The following is a 27,985-nucleotide window of genomic DNA, read 5'->3' as shown; positions in this document are numbered from 1 at the left end:
AGACACAGCTTGTACCCTGTGTTGCTGTGGCTGTGGTGTAGGGGGGTAGCTGTAGCTCTGATTTGACCTCTAGCCTGGAATTTCCACATGCCACAGGTGCAGCCCTAAAAAAAGCAAAGAAAAAAATTTACACTGACAGAAATTCAAGTAGTTTTTGCTCCAGAAGAGTTTTGAGGATTGACTGAGAAGAAGCATGATGTTGGGTTTATTTTAATGGAAATAACTGAAATCCCATTTGAAATCAAACTAGAGATGTCTAGTACATAGTAGGATGTATGAGTTTAAACTCAAGAGACAGATCTGGAAGGTACAAAATTTGGGCATACTAGAAAATGGATGATAGTAAAGTAATGGGGCTGAGCAAGAGTACAGAGTTAGTATAAATAAGAAAATTCTAATGCCTGATCAGTGGGGCACTATAATAGAGCCAAGAAGATGAGGCAGAATCAACAATGGAGGGTGAAAAGGGACAACCAGTGAATTAAAAGAAACCCAGAGAAGTAATTATCCTGAAATAAAATGTCTCAAGAAAGAAAATGTGCTTTTGCATGCTACTGAGAGACCAAGTTAGAAGATGCATATTATGTTTAGAGATCTGTAATTAAGATGAAAGTGATAGGGATCTCAATGAAATGATATAAAGGAAATCAATGAGATTTTCAATAAGATGAATTAAAGGTAACTTAAGAAAGATTGGTATGAAAGGAAGCATAAGCACAGCCTAGTTCTTGTTTTTCCTGGTTTTATTGAAATATAATTGATGTACAACACTGCATAAGGTTAAGATGTCCAGCATAATGACTTAACATTAATATATTTTGAAATGATTACCACAATAGGTTTAATTACATACATCATTTCATGAATATACAGAAAAGAGAAAAAAAAATTTCTTTCTTCTGGCAATTCTTAAAATCTGCTTCTTCACAACTTTCAAATATGCCAGATAGCAGTGTCAACTATAGTCACTGTGCTGCAAGTTATGTTCTCAGTAATTATTTAACTAAGTTTGTAAAACTGGAAGTTTGTAACTTTGACCACCTTCACTCAATTACCCTTCTCCCCAACTTCCATCACTGTTTACAGCAAAGTTCATCTCATTTCTATGAGCTTGTTTTGGTTTTGTTTTCATTGTTTTTAGATTCCACACATAAGTGGTGATCATACAGTATTTCTCTTTCTCTGACGTATTTCCTTATTTCACTTATCATAGAGCCTTCGAAGTCCATCCATGTTGTTGCAAATGGCAGAATTTCCTTCTTTTTTGGCTAAAAACATCCCATTGTATGCACATGCTACAGCTTCCTTACGCATTCATTCTTCAGTGAACACTTAGGTTGTTGCCTTGTGTTGGTTATTGTAAATGCTTCAAAAAACATGAGGTACAGGTGTGACTGTTAACAGTGTTTTTGTTTCCTTCTATTATATTCCCAGAAGTGGAATTATTGGACAGTATGGTAGTTTCATTTTTTAATTCCTTGATTAAAATCCACACTGTTTTCCATAGTGGCAGTACTGATCTACAATCCAACTTTTTTCCAAATCCTCATCATTTGTTATTTCTTGTCTTTTTGCTGATAGTTTTGCTAACAGGCAGGAATAATATCTCACTGTGGATTTGATTTGCATTTTCTTGGTGATTAGTGGTTTTGAGCACTGTTTCATGTATTTGTTGGCCATTTGGAAGTCTTGGGAAAATGTCTGTTTAGCTCCTCTGCTCATAAAAAATGAGCAAAAAATATTATATATGAAATAATCAGGTAGTTTGCTATTGAGTTTATGAGTTTTTTATGTAGTATGGATTCTAACCACCTATCAGAAATAAGAATTTGCAATCTAGTGTGTTACCTATTACTATTTACTTTGCTATGCAGAAACTTTTTAGTTTGATGTACTCATGCTCATTTACTTTTTATTATGTTGCCTGTGCTTTTTATGTGTCACATCCGAAAAATAGTTGCCAAAACCCATGTTAAGAAGCTTTTTTGCTACGTTTTCTTTTCACAGTTTTATGGTTTTCAGATCTACATTTAAGTCTTTAGTCCATTTCAAGCTAATTTGGGGGAGCAGTGTTAAGTTAGGAGTCTAGTTTTATTCTTTTATGTGTGATTATCCAAATTTTTCTGCACCATTTATTGAACAATCTTTTCCACATTGAGTATTCTTAGTCCCTTTTCAAATATTAGTTGAACAGATATATTTTTGGGCCTCTAGATTCTGTGCATGTATGCACATATAAATTTCCCTGCATATAGGTACATATATATGCACAGATATATTTCTGGGCTGTAGATTCTGTTCCACTGGTTTGTGTGTCTATTTTTATGTCAGTGATGTACTATTTTGATTACTGTATCTTTGTAATACAGCTTGAAATCAGGAACTGTGATACCTCTTGCTTTGTTGTTCTTCTTTAGGATTGCTTTTTGTGGTTCTGTGTAAATTTCAAAATTGTTTTTTCTACTTCTGTAAAAAAAAAAATGCCATTGGAATCTTGATAGGGATTGCATTGAATCTATAAATGGCTTTGAGTAGTATGGATATTTTAATATCAGTTCTTCCAATCAATGAAAATGGAAAATCTTTCCACTTATTTGTATCTTCAATTTCCTTCATCAATCTTATAGTTTTCAGTATAGAGATCTTTCACGTCTTGGTTAAATTTATTCCTAAGTATTTTATTTTTTATGATGAGTTTACAGATGAGATTATTTACTTTTCAGATAATTCATTGTTAGTGTATAAAAATTCTACTTGTTTTTACAGAATTCCCATTGTGGCTCAGTGGAAACAAATCTGACTAGCATCCATGAGGACGCAGATTCAATCTCTAGACCTGCTCAGTGGGTTAAGGATGCTGCATTGCCATGAACTGTGGTGTTGATCACAGATGCTGGCTCGATCTGGCATTGCTGTGGCTGTGGTGTAAGCTGGCGGCTATAGCTCTTATTCGACCCCTAGCCCAGGAGCATCCATATGCCATGGGTATGGCCCTAAAAATACAAAATAAAAAAAAAAAAACTCTACCAATTTTTGTATGTTAATTTTATGTCCTACAACTTTACTGAATTCATTGATTAGATCTAAGTTTTTGGTGGAGTCTTTAAGAATTTTCTTTATATAAAATAATGTCTGTAAACAGATGAACGGATTGAGGGGTATGGTATAAATATACAATGGAATACTACTCAGCCATAAAAAATGACAAAATAATGCCATTTGTAGCAACATGGAAGCAACTAGAAATTCTCATACTAAGCAAAGTTAGGTCAGAAAGAGAGAGACAAATAATATATGATATACCTTATATATTGAATCTAAAATATGGCACAAATGATCCTATCTACAAAACAGATCACAGCCATGGAGAGCAGACTTGTGGTTGCCAGCAGGGAGGAAGGTGGGAGTTGGATGGACAGGGAGTTTGGGGTTGGTAGATGCAAACTCTTTCATTTGGAATGAATAAGCAATGGGGTCTTACTCTATAGCACAGGGAACTATATCTGATCTCTTAGGTTGGAACATGATGGAAGATAGTATAAAAAATTAAAAAAGAATGTACATACATGTACAACAGAAATTGAAGAAACATTATAAATCAACTATACTTTAATAAAAAATAAAATAAATAATAAATAAAATCATGTCATCTGCCCCAATGTGACAATACTACTTCTTCCTTTCCAATTCTATTACCTTTTGTTTCCCTATCTTTCCAGTTGCTCTAAGACTTCCAGGACTGTGTTGAATAGGAGTGTTGAGTGGGCAACTTATTTTACTCCTATCTTAGAGAAAAAGCTATTAACCTTTCACCATTGAGTGTAATGTTAGCCATGGGCTCCCATACATGGCTTTTATTATGCTGAGATATATTCCTTCTCTTGCTAATTTGTTAGAAGTTTTTCACTTAATGGATGTTGAGTTTTGTAAAATGCTTTTTCTGCATATATTAAGATGACCATATGATTTTTTCTTTCATTCTTTTAACATTTATTGATTTGCTTATGTGAACAATCATTGCATCACAGTGATAAATCCCACTTGAACATGACGAATGATCCTTTTAATGTGCTGCTAAATTCAGTTTGCTAGTAATTTACTGAGAATTTTTGCATCTATATTCATCAGGAATATTGGCCTGTAGTTTTCTATTCTTTTAGTGTCATTTATGGCTTTAATATCAGAGTAGCACTGGCATCATAAAATGAGTTTAGGAGTAATCCCTCTTCTTTAAGTTTTTGAATAATTTTGAGAAGAATTGACATGAATTTTTGTTAAAATTTTCTAGTGAAGCCATCTGGTCCTGAAATTTTTTTTCTTTGAGAGATCATATATATATACTACTGATTCAATTCCTTACTGTAATTGATCTGTTCAGATTTTCTATTTGTTCCTGATTCAGTCTTGGTAGATTGTACATTTCTAAGAATCTTTCCGTTTCCTCAAGGTTGTCAGATTTGTTGGCATATCATTGTTCATAGTAGTTCTTATGACCCTTTTTATTGCTATGGTATCGGTTGTAATGTCTTCTCTTTCATTTATAGTATTGTTAACTAGGGTTCACTCTCTTTTTTCCCTTGGTTAGTCTATTTAAAGGATTGTTAATTTTGATTTTTTTTCAAAGAGGCAACTCTTAGCTTTGTTAAAAGCCAAATCATTTTTTAAAGCTTGTTTTAAAAGGGGGAAGATACTGGATCAATATGTAAAGTGCCAGGAGTTTGGGGTTTTGTTTTCTTTTGTTTTTATTATAGAGATATCATAGCTGTTCTGAATTTATTTACCACTGGCTCATTTAGATTATTAGTATGAAAGTGAACACACATAAACACAGAATATCAAAATAAAATTGTAAATATTTGTGAGCTGTAAGACTTCTATTGCCTTACCTTGTCCCTCAATCTACTCTGCACTTCTTACCTTATTTATTCTGTGATTAAGCAGGAAATGAGTTTTCCCTTTCCTTTCACTTGCCTCATCCTGTCAGTGAGTCAACAAATCAAGCACAACTTGTCAGGCTTCCTAGATGACACAAAACCCAAGAAAAAGGAGTCATAATTATTTTCATCTACTGAAGTCATCAAGCTCTAGTAGCTGAAACTTACAAAGTCCTTGCTAAAATCTCCATAGCAGAGCACAAAAATCACAGTTAGCAGCATGCAATGAATGTCAGATGAGAGGGGAGGGCTGTTGATACAAAAGAGCTCAGGAAGAGAGGTTCATATATGTTGATTCTCTAGTCATTACTGTTAATAATCTCTGTTTTGGCCTTTTTTGGTTTAGCTTCACAATAGGTAATCAACTTTATTAAATTTTCAAAAAAATTAACTCTTGACTTTGTTAATTGTCTATTATTTATCTGCTTTCAATTCCACTGTTTTCTTCTTTTTATTACTTCCTCTATCTACTCTATGTAACTTGATATTGATATTTGAAAAATATCAATCATGTGGTAGAAGTTTTTCAAACTACATTGATAGAAACTTTTCTTCATTTTAATATAAACTGTTGCCTGAAAAAAAAAAAAAAAAACCTAAATGTTGAAACATATGCTTATTCAGTGGATTTCCTATGGTTTTCAAGCCTGGGAGACAGGACCTTTAGATCCCTCCTTGGGAGGGCTCTGAAAAGGTAAGAGAGAAGCTAAGATATACAGAAAACCTTGCAAAAATACCAAGTAGTCAAAACATCAAAATTACTGTTAAAGAAAACCAGATATCTCAAGTTAAAGAATTTAGTGCTTTTCTTTGTGTGACAAGATGCAAGAATCTGGGCTTATTGAAATCATTCCTTTGATGTGCACCTCAGCTCTCTGGGCCAGTGTCTTGAGCTTTCTCATCCTGAGTCTTCTTGGGGTGCACTGTTAGGGGGTGATGCAATGGCTGATGGCTTGATGGTAGGCATCCTGTTTCTACCCTGAGTTTCCTCAGGGCCTGCCTTGGGATGGCTGTAAAATTCTTTGTTTACTGATATGCCAAGCAACATTTTTTTCATTGACAATGTATATAAAGCTATAAATCTCTTATAAAACACTGATATTGATTTACTGCACAAATTTTGATATATTTTATTTTCATTACCATTCATATTAAAATTTTATAATCACCTGAGATTTTATTCTTTACCCATGGGTTTCAAAAATTATGTTAATTTTCCAATATTTGAGACTTTTCAGATATGTTATTGTTATTGATTTCTAATTTAATTCTGTTGTGAGGAGAGAACGTATTTTAAGAGTTCAACATTTGATGTACTCCTATGTTTTCTCTTAAAGTTTTATGGTTTTATCTTTCACGTTTAGTTTTTTATCTATTTTGAATTAATGTTTATTCGTGAGAAAGGAGTTCAACTTCATTATTTTCATATGGATATTGAGTTTTTTCTCAGTATCATTTGTTGAAATATTTTTCCCATTAAATAGTCTTGGAACTTTTATCAAAACTCAATTGACCATAGAAGTTTCCTTGTGGTACAGCAGATTAAGGAATGGAAATTATTGCTGGAGCAGCTTGGGTCACTGCTGTGGTGTGGGTTGGATTTCTGGCCTGAGAACTTCCACATGTTATGGGTGTGGCCAAAAATTAAAAATTAAAATAAAATCAATTGACCACAATTATGTGTTAATTTCAATGCTACTTTATTAATCTATATTTCTTTTTTTTTTTTTTAAAGGTCTGGACTTTTATTTATTTATTTATTTTTTGCTATTTCTTGGGCCGCTCCCACGGCATATGGAGGTTCCCAGGCTAGGGGTTGAATCAGAGCTGCAGCCACTGGCCTACAGCCTAGGCCAGAGCCACAGCAACGCGGGATCCAAGCCACGTCTGCAACCTACACCACAGCTCATGGCAACGCCGGATCGTTAACCCACTGAGCAAGGGCAGGGACCGAACCCGCAACCTCATGGTTCCTAGTCGGATTCGTTAACCACTACGCCACGACGGGAACTCCTAATCTATATTTCTATTTTCTGTTGTTCACTGTCTTAACTACTGATTCCTGTAGCATTTTAGTTAGTTTTGTTATAAGGATTTTTGAATCTTCCAACATCATTCTTCCTTTTCAAAATTATTATAGGTGCTCTGAATCCCTTGCATTTTTTGATAAGGATTCTTTTGAACCTGCAGACCAATTAGGGGAGTAAGATAATAATGATAGTAAGTTATCCCTATCCATGAATATAGAATGTCTTTCCATTTATTTTTGGACCATAAGCATTTTATTTTATTACATTTATTTTGAGATATTCCAGCTCTCCTTTGGTTACAGATTTAATAGCATATTTTTTTCTTTCATTTTACTTTCAATCTATTTATTTCTTTAAAGATAAGGTAATGTGATATTACTCAGCCATTAAAAAGAATGAAATAATGCCATTTGCAGCAACATGGATGGACTAGAAATTATAATGCTAAGTGAAATGAGACAGAAAGAAAAAATCATTTGATATCACTTATATGTGGAATCCAATTTAAAAAATACAAAATAACTTATTTACAAAGCAGAAATAAACTCACAGATTTCAAAATCAAAGTTATGATTACGAAAGGCACAATGTAGGGAGAGGGATAAATTAGGAGTTTGGGATTTAACATATACATACTACTATATATAAAAGGATAACCAAGGACCTACTGTATTGCACAGGGAAATCTACTCAACATTCTGTAATAACCTATATGGGAAAATAATCTGTATATGTATTTGTATGTGTATAACTGATTCACTTTGTTGTACACCTAAAACTAACATAACATTGTAAGTCAGATATACTCCAATAAATTTTTTAAAGTATGTCTCTTACAGACATCATATATATCTTTTATCCATTATTCTAGTCTCTGCTTTTTAATTGGAAAGCTTGATTCATTTACTTTTAATTCAATTAGTGATAAGATAGGATTTATATCTGACATTTTGCTGTTTGTTACTATATATGTGTGTGTCATATTTATTGTTTCTTTTCTTCTATTACTGACTTATTTTGTTAACTAAATATTTTCTAGTGTACTGTGTTTCTTTTACTGACTTTTTGTTTTTAGTAATTAGTTGATGATTATAATTACACCTTAATTTATAGTCTATTTCGTATTAATTCCAGCTTAATTACAATAATATAAAAAGATGTCCCCCAATATACCCCTGATTCCCCCACCTCCTTTGTGCTATTATTTTCATTTACATTACCTATTTATACTTTATAAGCCTACTGGCCTTAAATCAGGTAAAAGAAATGTTACACACAAAAAAATACATTAATATAGCTTTTTATTTTTTGCTTTTTAGGGCCGCACCCACAGCATGTGGAGGGTACCAGGCTAGGGGTCCAGTCCAAGCTACGGCTGCCAGCCTACACCACACAATTCAAGCTATAGCTGCCGACCTATGCCACAGCCACAGCAATGCCAGATCTGAGCCATGTCTGAGACCTACACCACAGTACATGGCAACACTGGATCCTTAACCCACTAAGCAAGGCCAGGGATCAAACCCACAACCTCTTGGTTCCTAGTTGGATTCGTTTCCATTGTGCCACATCAGGAACTCCATTGATATTGCATTTTATATTTACCCATGTATTTGTCTTTACCAGTGTTCTTTATTTCTTTGTAAAGATTTGAGTTACTGCCCAGTTTTTTTTGTTCTTGTTTTGTGTTTTTTTTTTCAAACTGAAAAGCTTACTTTAGTAATTCTTGTTGGACTAATCACCTGGCAACAGATTATCTCAGTTTTGTTTTTAATCTGAAAATATCTTAATTTTCCTTATATTTGAAAAAAAAATTCCTAGATATAGAATTCTTGTCATCAGTCTTTTTTTTCAGTCCTTTGAATATATCATCCTATTAACTGCCTCTTAATGACTTCTGGTAAGGAGTCATCTGGTAACCATACTAAAGACATGTACAAGATAAGGTGCCTTGCCATTGCTGTTTTCAAGATTTTTTTCTTAGTCATTCAACCATTTTACTATGATGTGTCAAGGTGAAGGTTTCTTTGTTTATCTACTTGAAGTTTGTTGAATTTTTTGGTTAATTTTGGTCATAAAAATCGTCAAATTTCAGCCCTTACTTCTTCAGATATTCTCCCTTTTCTTTTTTCTCTTTTCCTTCTGGACTCTCATCATGTATGTTTGGTATGCTTAATGGTGACCACAGGTCTCTAAGTTTCCATAATTTTTCTCCCTACTTATTTTGTTTTGTTTTGCTCCTCAGTCTGGATATCATTGGTCTTATCATCATTTTCACTAATTTTTTTCTTCTCTTACTTCAAATATGTTTTTGGTCTTCTCTGTTAAATTTTTCATTTCAATTATTTTAGTTTTAAAATCCAAAATTTCCACTTGGCTCTTCTTAAAAATAATTCATATTTCTTTGTCAATATTCTCTATTTGAAGACACTCATATTTATCTTTTATTCTTAAGATACAGTTTCCTTTTATTTTTAAGATATTTCCAGTTAAAATAAAATCTTGGTTTAGTATGTCCAACTTCTATGCTTCCCAGGAACAGCTCTATTAACTGCTTTTTTGACTGTGTATGTCCACAGTTTTTCTTTGTATCTCACATACATTATCTGGTAAAAATTGGATTTTTTTAAATGATAGAGTGTGCAGATCTTGATATCAGATTTCCCCTTTTGTTTTTGCTGCAGTTTGTTATTGTTTTTATTCCTGTTTTTTTGTTTAGTGACTTTGCTGATGAAGTCTATACAGCTTGTATTTTTTCATCATGTGACACTTAAATCTTTACTTGGTTAGCTTAGAGCAGACTGATGATTACAGAGAAACTTCCCCAAACATTTTGATCCAATAAATCTCTCATTCTTTGGAGAGGGATTCTGTGTGTTGTGGATCATAGATTCAGTGCTCCAACAATTTACAACTATGCCTTAGACTTCTCTTCCTACTTCTGAATAGAGTCATGGTCAGCCTGACGTAAGAGATAAGGGCCTTCTTAAGGCTTCCCTGAGCATACACACAGTACTTACATGTCCGTGATCTTCTAAATCCTCAGCAAAATGGTGGAGATTTTCAAAGACCCTATGAACACTTAATTTCTCAAGCACTCTTGTTTTTTTGCCTTTTTTTTGCTTTAGTTGATATTACTGCCTCAGGCAGCTGCAATGTTAAAAACTTATTTCTCTTTTTAGTGTGTATGTGTGTGGGGGTTGCTATTGTTGTTGTTTAACTCCCTAGGAGAAGGGCTTTTCTTACTGAAATAAGAACAAGCCTTGCAAATGGAGTTTATGTCAGACAGATCAAATGATGACAGTTTTCTCAAGATGAGCATTTTTTTGGTGAGCTCCATACCCAGTTTGGCTCCTCCCTTGACTGCAGGGCTGAGAGTTTTTAGAAGTACTATAGAGTTAGGGCAAAGAAACTTGGAATAGAATAAGATAAAATGCCAAAAAAACTCCCTATCCTTACTGAGATTCAGAAAGTTTCTTGAATAAATGTTCTTCTGATTATTGGATGTTTTTGGTTAATTTCCTCCGAAAAAGTTGAATTTGATACAGTTGACCCTTGAACAACATGAGTTTGAACTGCAGGGATCTGCTTATACACAGATATTATTCAACAGTAAATATTATAATATTACAGGTTGTTTGAATGTGTGGAACTACAGATACAAGAGGCCAACTATAAGTTATACACAGATTAATCCCTGCATTGTTCAAGGGTCAATTGTAATTTTTTTTGCCAGATTTTATTACTTTTACTGAGTAGCAGATTTCATTCTAGATGTGCTACTCCTTGAGAATTTAATCTTACATTCACTTGTATATGGCTAAACTTTATACTTTTCTATTTAATACTTAAATATTTTATATATTTAATTAATATCTATTTTTACTTACTATCACTTTTATTTATTCCTCTTTTCTGCCTTCTGTTCATTTAAGTATTTTTGTGTACTGGAATAAAATTTTTACACTTTTTAATTCTTTAAATAGTTTACTTAAATGTTTAATATGTACATTTGACTTTACTAAATATTGTATCATGATCCCCAGCTTTCTCCAAATAATAGTAAAAATCTCAGAATGCCTCATCTCTGATTACCCAACTACCATTTTCATATTATTCTAGTTTCATCCTCTGTTTATCCTCTTGGTTATTAATTGTTTTCTGCTAACCTCTATCTTGTACAGTTGTATTGTGAACTCTAGTTTCGATCTGATTATTCCCTTGTAGGGAGTGTGTCTTTTCTCTCCAGGTGCATTCTCTTTGCTCTTGCTTTCTGCAGTTTTTCAGCACTCTGTCTAGAGGTGGATTTATCTCTATTTTCTCTAATATTTCATCTATGTAGCCATACATTTTAGTTTTTTAAAAATTATTAACACATCACTTATTATTTAAAAGTTATCGTGTATTACTTAGTCTCCATTGTCTTTATTTGCTCTTTCTCAAACTATTGCTAGACCTACATATGTTAAATGGTCTCATCCTTTTCTCTCCATCTTTATCTCTACATAGTGTATGTATCTTTATCTCTTCTTATTAAACTCTAAGTAATTTCCTAAAATCTATCCTAACATTTAACAATTCTGTCTTCATTCATGTATACATGTTATCTAACACATTCACTGATATTTTAATATCAATTGCTGTATTCATTTTTGGTTATGGAACTTCTAGTTCTATCCCAAATCATGTTATTTTTTTGCCCATTATATGTATTTTTTTCTTTCTTGGATTTTTCATTCCTTTTCTTATACCTTTAAACTTATAAAATATAATTATCATATAGCTGTGTGTGTGTTTCATCCATGTTGAATTTTAGCGTTGAATCCTTTTGTCTGTGGTTTCCACTTGCCACATTCATATAAGGTATATTTTTCTTATATTCCCTACAATTTTGTTATTCTGTCAAATACAGCAGGGCTTTTTTCTTCTATGGTAATGCCCCAAAGCCTGGTTTTTTGAGAAGTCCTTCAGCTAGTTTTGTGTTTGCTTCTACCAGGTGTACCAAAGTTCTCACTTAGAGTTAAGAGAATCCTGAATAGCCTCAATTTACTCAATCTATGTAAAACACAAGATTCTGTTTTTCATAGGATACTTATATATATATATATTAAACACCCAGGCAGCTTGTTAACTTCCTGGACTAAGAGACAGTTTTGTGCTATAGAGGGGGCAGCTCTCAAAATGTCTCACATGAATACATTTGTGGGCCAGAGGTACAATTCCTGCTAACTTTCAAGCCTTGTCTTCTTTCCTGATGATGGATCAGACAGCCTCCACCTCTTCTTCAGGCCTCTATAGTCATGTCCATTCACCTCCGATTGTTGTGGTTTTCTATTTTTCTCCTCATCTCTGCCATCAGAGGATTTCCCATCCTTATTTATTTGGTTATTATTTACTTAGTGCTTCTAGATGTTTTAGGTAGAAGTTTTAGCTGAGTCCATCAATTTGCATTTACCATATATTTTCCTAACATAATTCTTAAGTTAATTATCACTGCTGTGTGGGACATAGATTTGATCAAGTTAAAAATAAAATTCGAGAGTTCTTGTTGTGGCTCATCAGGTTAAGGACCCAACATTGTCTCTATGAGGATGCAGTTCAATCCCTGACCTCACTCAGTGAGTTAAGGATCCAGTGTTGCCACAAGCTGTGGCATAGGTCACAGATATGGCTCTGATCCATGGCTGTGGCATAGGTCTGCAGCTGCAACTTCAATTTGGCCCCTAGCCCAGGAGCTTACATATGCTGTAGGTGTGGCCATAAAAATAAAAAATAAAATAAAATTCAACATGAATGAATGATTCAATAATTTCTCAGGTTAAATCTTTTCATGCCATTTACATTGTAGGCAATAAGTTTATTATATTACAAGCCCCCTGGGCCTTAATATACAAAAAGTAAAGGTATATGATCCCAGGTTTTAGCCAAATTTCATGTCAGCCAATTTAATCATACTTTACCTGTCCTTTTTATTTCCTGGACTTGAAATAATGTGCTGCTTTGCTGGCAGCATAACAGATGACAAGACTGACTGGAGCAGTGTATCCATTATTAAATTAACTCCTCTCAGTAATCAATTCTTTAAAACACTCCTGAGAAAATGAAAGTTGTAAAAAGTTGACATGTAGTCCAAACAAAACCCAAACAAATATAAAAGACTTTTTTAAAAAAAATGTGCTACTTTAGCCAATAGCAATTTAATAGGTTTGTTAGAGAGGGTGCTGTCATGTCCCTGGGCTGCTGGTAGATATCAAACATATTATTTTTGAAAGCCTTTTTATCTTTTCTCTGTGCCTGCAATTTCAAAGAATCATATGGCTCATTCTCATGTCCCTGCACTGTTTTTTCCTAGCAAGGTATGTCAAAGATAATATCATCTCCACCTCCACAAGATGGAGTAATAGGAAGTATGTTTTTCTGTGTAGCTTGGGGGGAAAGTTCAGATAAATTCAAATATATGCAGGTGGTAAGCTCTTCTTACATTATCAGGGAATTACAAATAAGTAGTAGTGAGTTTGCAGGAAGTCTACATTGGCATTTAATACAGTAATCCCGATTAAAGGAAAACATTCAACAAAAGAGCTACCCAATTACCCTAGAGATTTTTGACAAAACAATCATCTACCAGTCCTTGTGAGCACGGTTTATGACTGAGAATAACCATGTGTAATAAAGAGGTCATAGTATGTGCCCCATGGATAACAAAGAAAAACTCACCAAGTAGATTTTAAACTAAGTCTTGGTTATCTTATATTAGGTATGAGGGCTGTGGATTATATTTAAATTCAGTTTTTAAAAACACCTCTATTATCCAGGAATTATTATTAGTTCTCCAAAGAATGATGAAGATGAGAATATTCTCCTGTATACTAAATACTATAGTATTTAATAGTATAGTAGTAATAAAAAATAAAATTAAAAATTAAACAAAAATAAACATTTGGGCAAAATTCTGCCCAAATCGATGGAACTGGTCCTGGAGAGGGAAAAAGAGAATTCTTTCATTATTTGTTCAGTGGCTTAACGTCAAGTTTGTTTCATTAATAGTCTTATTATAGACCGAATATTTACTTTCCCAAAATCCATATGTTAAGGACTATCTCCCAATGTGATGATATTTGGATATGGAGACTTTGGAAGGTGATTAGGTCACAAATGTAGCGCTCATGTATGGGATTTTTGCCCTTGTAAAACAGGCCCCAGAGAGCATTTTTCCCCCTTTCAGAATGTAAGGACACGTGAAATGACTTTAAATACCATGATTAAAATATTCAAACAACTAAAATGAGTGAAAATTCTAGAATCTGTCCAAGGTACTATTGAGAACTGATACCCAACGAGAAAGAGGGTTTGCTGCAGGACAGGAGAGGAGCAGTGATTAGAACAAATGAAGCCTTTCTTGTGTACACCTCATCACACTGAGATTCCTCATTAAACTGATAAAAAGTAGACATGAATTCTTATGCCAGAAAGTGATACAGCATTCAGAAGTTTTACAGATCAATATGTGATCTTAAAAAGAGATGGAGTTCCATGTTTTGTCTTTTATCAAGAAAACAGGGAGTTTTATTTTATTTAACAAGATATTATTTAACAAGATATTACTGTAAGCAAAATATGATTCATTCTGCTATAAATTTGTCGTTTAATTTATTGATATTCTTTCCTACTTCATCAACCAAAGATATATTTCATAATCCTTTCTCCATTTTTCCTTTCCAAATGCTTGCTATGACTACTATACAATAAGGCAAAAAAGAAAAATTCTCAAGTGATTTATCGAATCAATCTCAGTATTTTGTTTTCATTTCTTATTTCTTTTTCACCTTGGATAGAAGTAATGACTTTAATGGATCTTTTTTTTTTTTTTTTTTTTTTTGGCTTATGAATCATAGAAGGACATAGCTAGAAGGACTTTAGATTTTATTATAAAATATCTAAAAAGTCGGTTAAAAAGCCAGAGTTGGTCACTTATTTATTCACTGAACAGATATTTATGGAGAAACTTCTAAGCACACTTTAATAGGCCCTTTGGTACCTCAAGGAAGGAGAAGATGATTGCAACATATTACCCCAAACTTAGGGGCTTAGAACAGCACAATTTTTTTTATAGTTGCCATGGGTCATAAGGGCAGGTATGTATGAGATGATTTCTTAGCTTAGATCAAACTTTCATTGGGGGCTATATTCTCATCTGGGGATCAGGATCATCTTCCAAAATCACTGATTGTCAAAATTCAGTTCCTTGAAATTGTAAGACTTTGTTTTCCATCTTCTTGCCACTGTTTCTTGGGTTGCTTTTAGCTCCTAGAAGCTGCCCTCAGGTCCTCATGATATGACCCCCTCCTTCAGCAGGACAGCTCATTTTTTCAAGGGCAGCCAGAGAATCCTTTCTTTTGGAATCTATCCCTGAGGTCTGCTAAGATAGTCTTATATAATTCAGCCACACAGAGTGACTGCTTCATGTTCACAGGTGCAACTCACACTGAATGGGAGGGAATTATACAGAGTTGTATACACCAGTGGCCAGGAGTCTTAGAAATCATCTCAGAATTCTGCAACTGCACCTGCTTTCAAAGATCTTTTCTAGCAAAGAGAAAGGATATATTCCCAAATAGCTGTGATACAAAATTCAACCCCTCTGTTGATATATCCTCCCTACATTTTCGAATAAAACATCTGAATATTAGGATTCAATAATTAAAATCTATTAATATAGTAAATATACTATATTAAATTTCAGGTTGACATATCTAATTAAGATACCATTTCTGCAAACTGAAAATTAAAAAATACATGCACATTTTACATAGTTTGCAAATGTGATATATATGTTTTGGTGAACTGTTTTCTCATTTGACCTATGATGAACATTTTACATTGTACTCTATTGCCTTCTTTGCTATACTTATAATGCTGCATAGGAACTTTTTATGTTGATTTGCCATCACATTCACTTTTCCTAACTGTTAACCAAACAGGAAGTATTTTCCCCCAAAATTCTATCTATCATTATTAATAATGCTATATGAAATAATCTTATAATAATCTTATAATTTAAATATTTGCTCAGATAAATTTTCATGAGGAGTTTAAGGCTATTTATATGCATTGACAATTTGCTTCATAAAGTGCAGTACCAATAAGAGCCCTAGTTGTTATTTAAGAGAACTAGTAAATTATTGTGTTTTTTATAATGATTTTTATTTTTTCCATTATAGCTGGTTTACAGTGTTGTCAATTTTCTACTGTAGAGTAAGGTGACTCAGTCACACATACATATATACATTGTTTTTTCTCACATTATCATGCTTCAACATAAGTGACTATATATAGTTCCCAGTGCTGTGCAGCAGGATCTCATTGATTATGCATTCCAAAAGCAGTAGTTTGCATCTATTAACCCAAAATTTCCAATCCATCCCACTCCCTCCCCCTCCCCCTTGGCAACCACAAGTCTGCTGGAGAACTAATAAATTATTGTTATTTAAGTTTGAAAAAAAATACTAACACTCATTTTTTAAGTTACAAAATGCCCATGTACCAGGTGCCATAGAAGCACTGAAAGATACCTAGGAATTTATCTATGTAAATGTCTTAATTGCATAGATGAGAAACTTGTGTTCTCAGGAGTTTCCTTGGGACTGTGCAAAGTCACATTGCTAATACTTGTCAGAAACAGATTTTTAAAAAGGCTCTCACATCCACCTTTTTCCCTTTGCATTGCGGACATGCTTCTCAGATATTGGTGCCTTCAGATCAGTTCCTGGTTGGGGGGCTTGTGAAAAAAAACAAAAGTAAGAGGCCCACTCTTGTGGATTCTGAAGGTGACCTATTTTCATTCTGTAAAAGCACTCATTTGATTCTGATACAAACTTTTTGGAAGGCCATTATACTCAGAAAACTGGTAATAAATCTGTTATATGTATAAATAAATACCAATAAATGTACAAGGAGAAAACATTACTACTGAAGTTTGGAGACTGTACTTAGTTTAAGCTTAATTTTTTTTTTCTTCCCTAATGAGTCTGAGGCAGATTCAACATATTTATAAAGACAGTAAGAGTTCTAGTTTTATTTTTTTAGGGCTGTACCTGTGGCATACAGAAGTTTCCAGGCTAGGGGTCAAATTGGAGCTGTAGCTTCCGGCCTACACCACAGCCACAGCAATGTGGTATCTGAGCCACATAGGCAACCTACACCAAGCTCACGGCAACACCAGATCCTTAACCTACTGAACGAGGCCAGGGATCAACCCATGTCCTCATGGATACTAATCAGTTTTGTAACCCACTGAGCCACAGTGGAAACTCCAGATTTCTAGTTTTATTACATAAAAATACAACATGGTTGTTATAAAAATTTTTAGCACAATTAAAAGATAGAATGTGAGAAAGAAAAAAAAAAGAGTGGAGAGTGGTAGGGAACCTCAAGGAATAATGTATATTTTTTCTCTTCTAGGAATTTTTTTCTCAGTCTTAAGCATAAATCTATGAGTGAATTTTTCTTGCATGAATTTCAGTATACTATATGAACTGTTCTGCAACTTCCTTTTCCCAGTTAATATATCAGGCAGGCTTCATTCTCATATCACTACACATAGATCTATATATTTCTTTATGGTTGCATAACATTTCATTACACAGACACTTCAAAACTTTTTTAATCAGTGCCCTACAGCAACATATTCAAACATTTGTCCTACTTTTGTACTATTACAAACAATGCTTTAGAGAACATCACTTTGGACCTCTACTGTTTCATCTTTCTCCAGATTATTTTTAAGGTAGACTATCTAGAGGTCAAAATGTATATTCATTTAAAATTTCTATGCAAAAAAAACCCTCCACTTTCATTAGAATATGGGTCCTATTATTTCATTTTTACCAGTGCAGAATATTGTCAGTCTCCTCAATATTTATCATTACAGTATATAAGTAGATAATATATTAGTAGATAATATAAGGAGTTCCTGTAATGGTGCAGTGGAAACGAATCCGACTAGGAACCATGAGGTTGCAGGTTCGATCCTTGGCCTTGCTCAGTGGCTTAAAGATCCGGCACTGCCGTGAGCTGGGGTGTAGGTCACATATGTGGCTTGGAACTGGTGTTGCTGTGGCTGTGGTGTAGGCCAGCAGCTACCGCTTGGATTCGACCCCTAGCCTGGGAACCTCCATATGCTCTGGGTGCGGCCATAAAAAGACAAAAAAAAAAGATAATATAGATGCAGTGCTTACTGTGGCTAAACATCTCATAAATACTTAAGAAGGTTAACTTACTTAATCCTGGAAATACCGCTATGAATTGCCACTATTCCTATGTTTCAGATGAGGAAACTGAGGCACAGGAATATTAAGTGATGGGTCTGGGGTCGCAAGACCAGCCAGGTTTTAGAGTTGAGATTTGTACACAGATTGTCTGACTATGTGACTCCAGAGTCCTTGTTTTAAAAAAGAGCACAATAACTATTGGGGGTTCTGTAGATTTTAGGGTAATTTTTAATATTCTATTAAGTTTTATGAGGTCTAAGAAATATAGATTTATTCGTCAAATTTTGTGTTTATCTCTTTAAAATTCTAGGTCATGTCCTTGCCCAGCTTTCTACTGTTATTTATTAGAGCTATTTGCTACAAAGGAAATTAGAAAATATGTTTTCATTGTATTATATCTCTTTTTCAGTTTGTTTAAGCTAATTTTCTGCAATACAGTCATTTTAATCTTATTTATCAGTCTTTTTATTTGAGCATCTGGGTATGGTTTTACATTATAAAGATTTTCATTTCTCTGGTTACCATAGGTGAAACCGTGGGGGGAAGGAAGAATTGGGAGGGTGGAAATAACATACACACACTACTGTACAAAATAGAAGATTAACAATAACCTACTGTAGAGCACAGGAAAATCTACTCAATAGTTTGCAATAACCTCATAGGAAAAAAAGAATGAGTATATTTGAATGTATGACTGATTCATATGTATAAGTGATTCACTTTGCTGCACACCTGAAACTAATATAGAGTTGTAAATCAATACACTCCAATAAAATTAAATTTTAGAAAGTGACTCATTTATATATTATGTTAATATTTTTAGAATAATTTCTAATTTGGTTATGAGTTGACATTAAAACACTTGTGTATCTTAATTTATATTAAAATTGTTATAAATAATGTTTTTAAATGTTATAAAATGTTATTATGTCCAAATATTGGTGTCATTATGACCAAAAAGAGAGTTTGATGTAAAAATGAATAATATTCCAGTAGTAAATTCAATATAAATTTGATGATTTAATTTAACCATGTAAGGTATGTTATTGAGGAAAAAAATGTTAGAAGAAAATACACAAACATCATCATAGCTTCTTAGAGTGGTAGAGTTATAGGCTCTTTTTATTTTCTCCTTTTCTCCCATAAACTACCTCTAATATTTTGAAGTTCTTTTGACTTTTCAGTTAATTTTAATAATTAATATATGTCAAAAAAAAAAAAAAGAGATTGTGGAGTTCTCTTGTGGCATAGTGAGTTAAGGGTCCAGTGTTATCATTGCAGCAGCTGTGGTCACTGCTGTGTTACGTTACGGGCTCAATCCCTGGCCCAGGAATTTCCACGTGCCATAGCCATGGCCAAAAAGAAACAAAACAAAACACTGAGAGAGATTGTTTTCCTTAGGTTACAGTAAATGCCATATTACTGTTTTTATATGTTATTCTCTAATATATATTATTCTTTAATATCTGAATCTAAAATAACGGGTTTTTTCTTAAACTATCTAGATAGGAGGGATAGTTTTGTATAATTTTCTTATTACTTTTCTGTATTCCCTTAAATAAAAAGTCCTGTTAGCTAATTAATGCATTGTAATTTAAGGTGATGTAAGAGCTGCATGGCAACGTGAGGACAGCAGCAGGTCCTGCTTCTGAGGTGAGACCTGAGCAGATGGTGTGTGATGACAGCACATCAGTCTTGACACAAGCTGGCTTACCCCACTAACACAAGCAAAAGAGGGAACGTAAAACAGCAATGTTAAAGCACAGTGTGGCTTTCCAGCATCACTGAATGGCATATTCTATTAAAGAGCATACTTATTGTGAAGTAGGAAGAGGCGTTCCCATTCTCAAAAGCACCAACTCTATTGAAAAAGAGAAGTTGTGTGGAATGTTTGGAACATTCTTAGAGAATGTTCTAAAGAATGTAAGGATCTCCAAATATCATGTGGGACTTAATCACTTTTAAATATATCACACATACATGCACAGATGCACATGGATACAATTTTATGAAGCATAGATATGAGTGAAATTCTTACCTCTCCTTAGCTCCCTTTATTTCATATCTCTGTTTCTGTATGTTCAAGCAGCTCCTTCCTCATATGTGAAACTGTGTGTGTCTAGACATCTAAAAGTACTCTAAATTTTTGAGTACTTTTTCTCATGTGGCCTTGTTATCAATTTATTCTGTGGATTACTGGCTCTTATTGTTAAATATCCTACCTATATCTGTGCTAAGGTGAAAATAAAGATAAAATGCAGTGAAATAAAGTAAAGCAAATGTTAGTGCAATCACTGCCAGTGTATTTTTCCATTTACAATTTTTACGTCTAACCAGATAGTTAAGAGTAAAAGTTCTTTTACAGTCAATATAAATTTCTTCTATTACTGGAAAGAACCATAAGACTTTGGATTTACCTGCTTTACAAGAAAAATACTTGGAATATAGAAACCAAATCTCCTGGCTTTAAACTAATCCATGACAACACAATAACAAATGTTCTAGGATAGCAAAGTAGCAACTGCTTATTTGGCCAAGATAGTGAAAAACGTTACAGAATTCAAATCCCTCACATATGTCTTCCTTCATTAAAATGTAGCTACTTTGAGTCTTAAGTCCCCTGGTACTGTATGCCTGAGTCATTTAAGTCAGCTTGACATCTGCTCAGAATTAGTCACCATGCCCACTGGGTCTAATAGGATTCACTCATGTGGAAAGTAAGCAGCCTGTTTAGAAAGAATGAGATCCTCTTCTCTTCTCCTGCCCAACCTACAGGGCAGAAATGCTTCCCAAGAGTAGTATATACCATTTCCAAAGGTTCAAGAAAATGTGCAAGCATGCAAGTTAGATGAGAAAAATAGAAGTTTTCCTATGAGTAGTCATATCTTGAAACCATATTCCATAACAAAAGTTTTAAAGATTTTCTTCTTTTACCAAAATTCACTGAAAATAGTGAGAAATGAAAAAAAGTAGAAATAATGACAAACCAGAGTTCCCACCAGGGCTCAGTGGGTTAAGAATACAACTATAGCAGCTCCCAGTTGCTGTGGAGGGGTGGGTTCAATCCCTGCTCAAAGCATTGGGTTAAAGGATCCAGCATTGCTGCAGTTGTGGCATAGGTCACAGCTGGGGCTTGGATGCAATCCCTGGCTCTAGAAAGTCCATATGTCATGAGTAGGGCCATAAAACGAAAGAAAGGAAGGAAGGAAGGAAGGAAGGAAGAGAGAGAGAAAGAGAGAGAGAAAGAAAGTGGGAGGGAGGGAAGAAGAAAGGAAGGAAAGAAGAAAGAGGAAGGTGATGGAAGGGAAGACCAAATATCAGGCAGATGTCCCACAGCCAAACTAACTAAAACAATCTTGCAGACTTGTTAAATAAATCAGAGAGTATTCAAAAGTCTGAACCCTTTACCTTAAGTTATTTGCTTCAATGGGTAATATTATATGCACCAACTTAAAAGTTTCCTTGCTTATAATGATTATCTCAATTATTAGTCAACATTACTGCTTGCTCTTTTTGAAGTTTGGCCATTAAAATTCCTAGGGATCCTTTTAAAAAATTGAAATATAGTTGATTTCAAATAATGTTGTATTAGTTTCAAGTGTAAAGTAATTCCGAAAATATAAAAAAGAATATATATAGTTTTTCTTCCATTATAGGTTATTATAAGATATTGAGTACAGTTCCCTGTGCTATATATAGTACATCCTTATTGATTATCTCTTTTATATAGTGTATATATTTAATCCCAATCTTCTAACTTGTCCCTCTCCAGTCCTCTGCTTTGGTAGCCATTAGTTTATTTTCTATGTCTATGAGTCTATATCTGTTTTATAAATAAATTCATTTGTATTTTTTTATACTCTACATATAAGTAATATCATATGTATTTATCTTTATCTGTCTTACTTCACTTAGTATGATAATTTCTACATCCATCAATGTTGCTGCAAATGGCACTATTTCATTCTTTTTATGGCTGGGTAATATTCAATTACATATATGTACCACATTTCTTATTTTATCCATTCATCTGTTGATGGACTCAGGTTATTTCCATATCTTGGCCATTATGAATTGTGCTGCCATACATTGGGGTGCATGCATCTTGCTGAATTATAGTTTTCACTGGATATATGCCCAAGTGGGATTGCTGGATCATATGGTAACTCTATTTTTAGTTTTTTAAGGGACTGCTACACTGTTCTCCTTAGTGGCTATACCTATTTACATTCCACCAAAGTGTAGGATGAGAGTCCACTTTTCTCCACACTCTTTCCAGCATTTATTATTTGTAGATTTTTAAGTGATGGTCATTCTGACAGGTGTGAGTGATAACTCACCTGTACTCCAAAAACTATTAGGCTGATGAAAGTAATTAAAGATGACACAAACTAATGGGAAAATATACCATGTTCTTTGATTGGAAGAATCAATATTGTCAAAATGACTATCCTACCCAAGGCAATCTACAGATTGAACACAATCCCTATCAAATGACCAATGGCATTTTTCACATAACTACAACAAGGAAAAAAAATGTCTGACTTGCATGTAAACACAAAAGACCTAGAATAGCCAAAGCAATCTTGAGAAAGACAAATGGAGCTGAAGGAATTAGGCTCCCTGACTTAAGACTATACTACAAAGCTATAGTCATCAAAACAATATAGTATTGGCACTAAAATAGAAAGACAGATCAATGGAACAGAATAGAAAACCCAGAAGTAAACCCACGTGCCTATGGTCAACTAAACCACAATAAAAGAGACAAGAATATACAATGGAGAAAAAGCCTCTTCAATAAGTGGTGATGGGAATACTGGACAGCTATATGTAAAAGAGTGAAATTAGAACATTCTCTAATACCACATGCAAAAATGAACTCAAAATATATTAAAGACCTAAATTTAAGACCAGATACTATAAAACCCCTAGAGGTAAACATAGGAGAATAATACTCTTTGACATAAATTGCAGCAATATTTTTTGTATCTGTATCCTAGAATAATGGAAAAAAATAAAAATAAGAAAATGGGAACTAATTAAACTTAAAAGGTTTTGCACCACAAAGGAAAACCATAAACAAACAAAAAAGGCAGCCTACAGAATGGGAGAAAATATTTGCAAACTGTGAGATTGAAAAGGGATTAACCTCCAACATATACAAACAGCTTATACAGCTCAATATCAAAAAAAAAAAATCCCAAAAATGGGCAGAAGACCTAAATAGACATTTCTCCAAAGAAGACATATGGATACAAAAGGCAAATGAAAATATGCTCAACCTTGCTAATTATTAGAGAAATTCAAATCAAAACTACAACGAGATATCACCTAGTGATTCTTTATTAAAAACACATGGAATGCAAACTTAGATAAAAGCAAAAGTCTTTAGGATGGAGCAAAATTTTTGAAAAATGTAGGAATAAATGATAAACTGAACCTACTATGCAAATCACCTTGATATGTGTCTTGTATGTGATCCAACTCTCATATCTAGGAGATTGGAACACTTAATAATTAAAATCTTCTCAGTCCAGGTTGCTACAGATAGTTGCAATGTAGCAAGTGAGAACAGGAGATACTCAAAAGGATCACTTGGGTTCCACAGATATTTCTCTCTGCCCTCATTGTGTAAAAGCAACATTATTTCCCTCAGATAATGTTCAGTTTTCCCTGCTGATATGTAATTTCCTCTCTTCACCTGCTGGTTCCTGAACATAAGGTGTTCACCATTCCTGACGGCAGTCCTAGGTTAAAAGTTCAGTGGGGCTCTTTATGTGTCCCCTGACAAGTGTGTTCTTTGGGGGCCAGGGCTTCTAAATCTTCAGAGCTTAGAATTGCAGACCTGATAAATATAAAATGCCCTCACAGGTCATTGGGAAGGATGGTGAACATAGACACTCCTGCTTCAACTCCTTGGTTCCTGGACATAACTATTCATGTTATTGAAGAAAAAAAAAATGCACCGTACAATGTTCTTTAATTTGCAAACTCATTATGTCCTAAAGTTTAGTACCTTATACTCTCAGTATGTTTCCTCCGTGCTAGCAGATCATCATTCTAAAAAAATGGCTACCTCTGGATGGTGGGGTATGTATGAGGACCAGTGGATGACGTGGTCATAGACTCAGTCTTACCCATTCTCCTCTGGTCAAAGCTCATGTCTATAGATCAGTCCCTATGTTGTGGTGATGGCTGATGCTCTGAAAGCAGGAAGTTGACTCTGTACCAAGAATGGGTGTCCTTATGACAATAAATCGTCAGTAATAGGATGAAGAGGGCCTATTGTATTCAACTTGACACCCAGTTGCTGGTTGGTATTCTTGAAGAACAGTGCCTTATCAGGGGCTCAGAACTGGTTTTGTTGCTTACAGGTTGGACACTCAGGAACAGCAGTATCTAATTTTGATAAGTGGTATTCCATCTTCTGAGGTCCTTCTGCCACTACTTTCGCTTTGTTTATATGATTATCTTGTCTCTTATAGAGTGGTATGCAGGTTTCTTCTTTTGTGTTTCAGTGTTTTTTCTGTAAGGTATAATGGGTTTGGATAAAACATAAAAAAATCTTAAAAATATACTTTATGCCCACTTTCATATGTCCGTCCATATACCTCTTCCACATCTTGTTTCTGATGCACCTGTCCTTTTTTTGGGGGGGTGGTCACTGACCACATGACCCTCTTTTCAGGTAGATGTTAAACAGTACCTTTCTTGGCTGCCCACCTCTTTTGCCCTATGGACACTGTGCCTTATTAATCATTTCCACTACTCCACATTTCAAGTTTGCTTAGCTATTCCTTGAAGATTGCTATGTTAATTGAGGCTCCCTAACTTCTGTTGTTTAACTGCCTTTATTACATTGGGGTTCCATCATCCCCATAGTTATTAATGAGCTCGAATCCATGAATACCTCTCCTATGGTTTGTCTTTGCCTACGGAGAGGAAACATCGCCTAACTTCTTAGTGATATTGATGTCTCTTTCACCGGGGTTTTGCTGACGTCCTCTGTAAATGGTATATCCTCCTAACCCTCTCATAGAAACTTATCATTATTATAGAATACTCTTTGGTGAGTCTTCTGTCCTAATATATCCATTCCATCCTGTCCTCTCCCTTCATCCTCTTAGTGTCTTCAACTACTGTCTGTCAGGGCAACTCGGGCATTTCACTTCACTGAGAGCTGGCCATCAGTTGATATAGGCTTCTAACACCACCCTGGCAGTGAGATTGCCCTTCCCCAAGAACTGCCTCCAAGCCAATGAATTTATGCTTCTCCAGCATTACATCCCAGCCCAATTCAATCAAGTATTGTTGTGGTTCATGATGGTATGTTACAGAAAATTCTTGAATTCTTTAGATCTATCTCTTTCTTCCTTTAATCATCTACGTCCTCTTGTAGCAAGTCCAGAATTTCCCTTGCCACATTATTTTAGAACATCTGAATTCTCAGTTCTTCCCTCCTGGGATAACACAAACTACAACTGCCCAAGTGTGTCACAGATGCACAAGGCCTTTTAAAAGGCTGAAGAAAGCCAAATCTTGCAATTAGGCTTACTGTTTGGTCTGCAATTTCTGCCACACTTCTAGTTGCACACTGATTATTTGTCATCTGTGTTTCCATATTTTTTCCCTGTAAATAAGAGGTAAGAGAACCTTTATGCCATCAATGTTTATTAATTACATATTATGTATTTGTTGGACAAAAAAATGTCGTCACAGTAAAATGTGTCAACAAACCACAAAGTTCTGTCCAGTCTTAGGCATTTGGTTGAACTCAGTACAACAGACCAATGGGGAGGGAAAAATTCTAAAAATGGGAAACCCTTTCGCCTTTCAGGCTAGCTCTCAATAGGTATGGCCAACAGTGCAAATTAGCACTTTGTGTCTAGAAGACCACTTCACCTTGAACTTAACAAGCATCAAAAGCAAGTATTACTGGAGCTGAAAGACAGGTGATGGTCTGGCCTGAGAGTCAGTTGGAAATAAGATATAAACTGTCACAGAGTTGACACTTGGAATCTGTGCCTAAACACACCTGTGCTTTCCCAAGTGGGATCCTTAGACCATCACTGTCAGAATCAGTCAGTCTGCTTATTAAAAATTTTGATCGCTTGTTCCTAATCAATGCCTACTGTACATAATAATCATACAGGGGGAAAATATGTATTTAAAATTAAGCACACTCTACTCCCTCACCCTATAACTATTATGCACTACAAAGCAAAAGAAATTTGGTCTGTATAAGTGAATTGGGGAGAAAAGAGTGTACATTCAGTGAGTGGGGGTGCATTTGATGAAGCTTGGGTATGTAGGTACTTTCCAGAATGGTACCAGGTACTTTGGAAAAGGATTCAACTAGAGGTGGTCAACACTATTTAAATGGTATTAATTATATGCTTTTATATTCTGAATTTTCAGTGTGTTGACATCTTGCAACCTTGCTAATACTGGAGAGATGGTCCTCCTAGGGTTAGAGAATTCCTAAAGAGAGTAAATGAATTGACCCAAACAACTGGACTCACCTGCCTCACCTGTGAGTGCAACTCTCATATGCATTTCAAACAACTCAGAGTCCATACCCCCAACCAAATCCTTTATCAGGCTCTACTGTCCTACCTTAATTGGCAGAGGGTCTAGTACCAGACAAACAGGGAGCATCCCAATGTGCCAGAACCTCCTGAATTTACTTAATCCTAAGTCTCTTTGCCCTGCCTCACTCTTTCCTTCCCACAGAAACTCTGATAAAGTGTCTTGCTCACATCTCTGCCTCCTGATTGACCCTGGTGCTTCCCTGTTGTGAGTCACATGGCAGAGAGTGCCTCTTTCTCTTGGGATCTGTGGGCATAACAACCTGTCTTTCCTGACCTATTGGTTTTTCCATACCTGAATAATAATAAAACCTATATTTTATAATATGTAAATGTAAAATAGTGTAACTTAAGATAATTAAACCACCAACAATCAGACTGTCAAGGCATACTCTCAGAAACTGACAGAACAGAAAAATGTGCAAATAACATTGCAATCAACTGTGTTTTTCTAGTACACATGGAAAAGTGACCAATGTTTACTATGAGCTAATACTAAAGAAGTCTCAAATCCCAATAAAATCCAATGAGTCAACGTAATATATGCTTTTTCCCTTTAAAAGAATAAAATAATATAAAAAATAAATTGCCAAAGAATACCTCAAAATGAAAGCATTATGATTTTAAAACATATTACTAATTAACAATTTTGTTTAAAAGGGTGATATAAAGAAAACTATACACTAGAGTTTCTGTTGAGGCACAGTGGAAACAAATCCGACTAGGAACCATGAGGTTTCGGGTTCGATCTCTAGCCTCATTCAGTGGGTTAAGGATTCACCATTGCTGTGAGTTGTGGTGTAGGTCACAGACACAGCTCGGATCCTGTGTTGCTATGGCTGTGGCATAGGCCAGCGCCTACAGCTCCTATTCAACACCTAGTCTGGGAACCTTCATATGCTGTGGGTGCAGCCCTAAAAAGGAAAAAAAAAAAAAAAAAAGAAAAGAAAAAGAAAACCTGATTCATTGAAAAGATCAATAATAGGACCAAACCTCTAATGATACAGAACAAGAAAAATCAATAAATTGCAGACAATAAAATACATGCTTCAGGAGGAGGATAATTTTAGATTCAGAGGAGTTAATAGAACAAAAGAAGAAAAATACTGATCAAATATATAACTTAATAACCTACACCAAATTGATTTATTTCTGGAAAA

This window comes from Sus scrofa, chromosome 14 (genome assembly GCF_000003025.6).
Source record: "Sus scrofa isolate TJ Tabasco breed Duroc chromosome 14, Sscrofa11.1, whole genome shotgun sequence".
Taxonomy (NCBI): domain Eukaryota; kingdom Metazoa; phylum Chordata; class Mammalia; order Artiodactyla; family Suidae; genus Sus; species Sus scrofa.
This window is presented reverse-complemented; position numbering follows the sequence as displayed.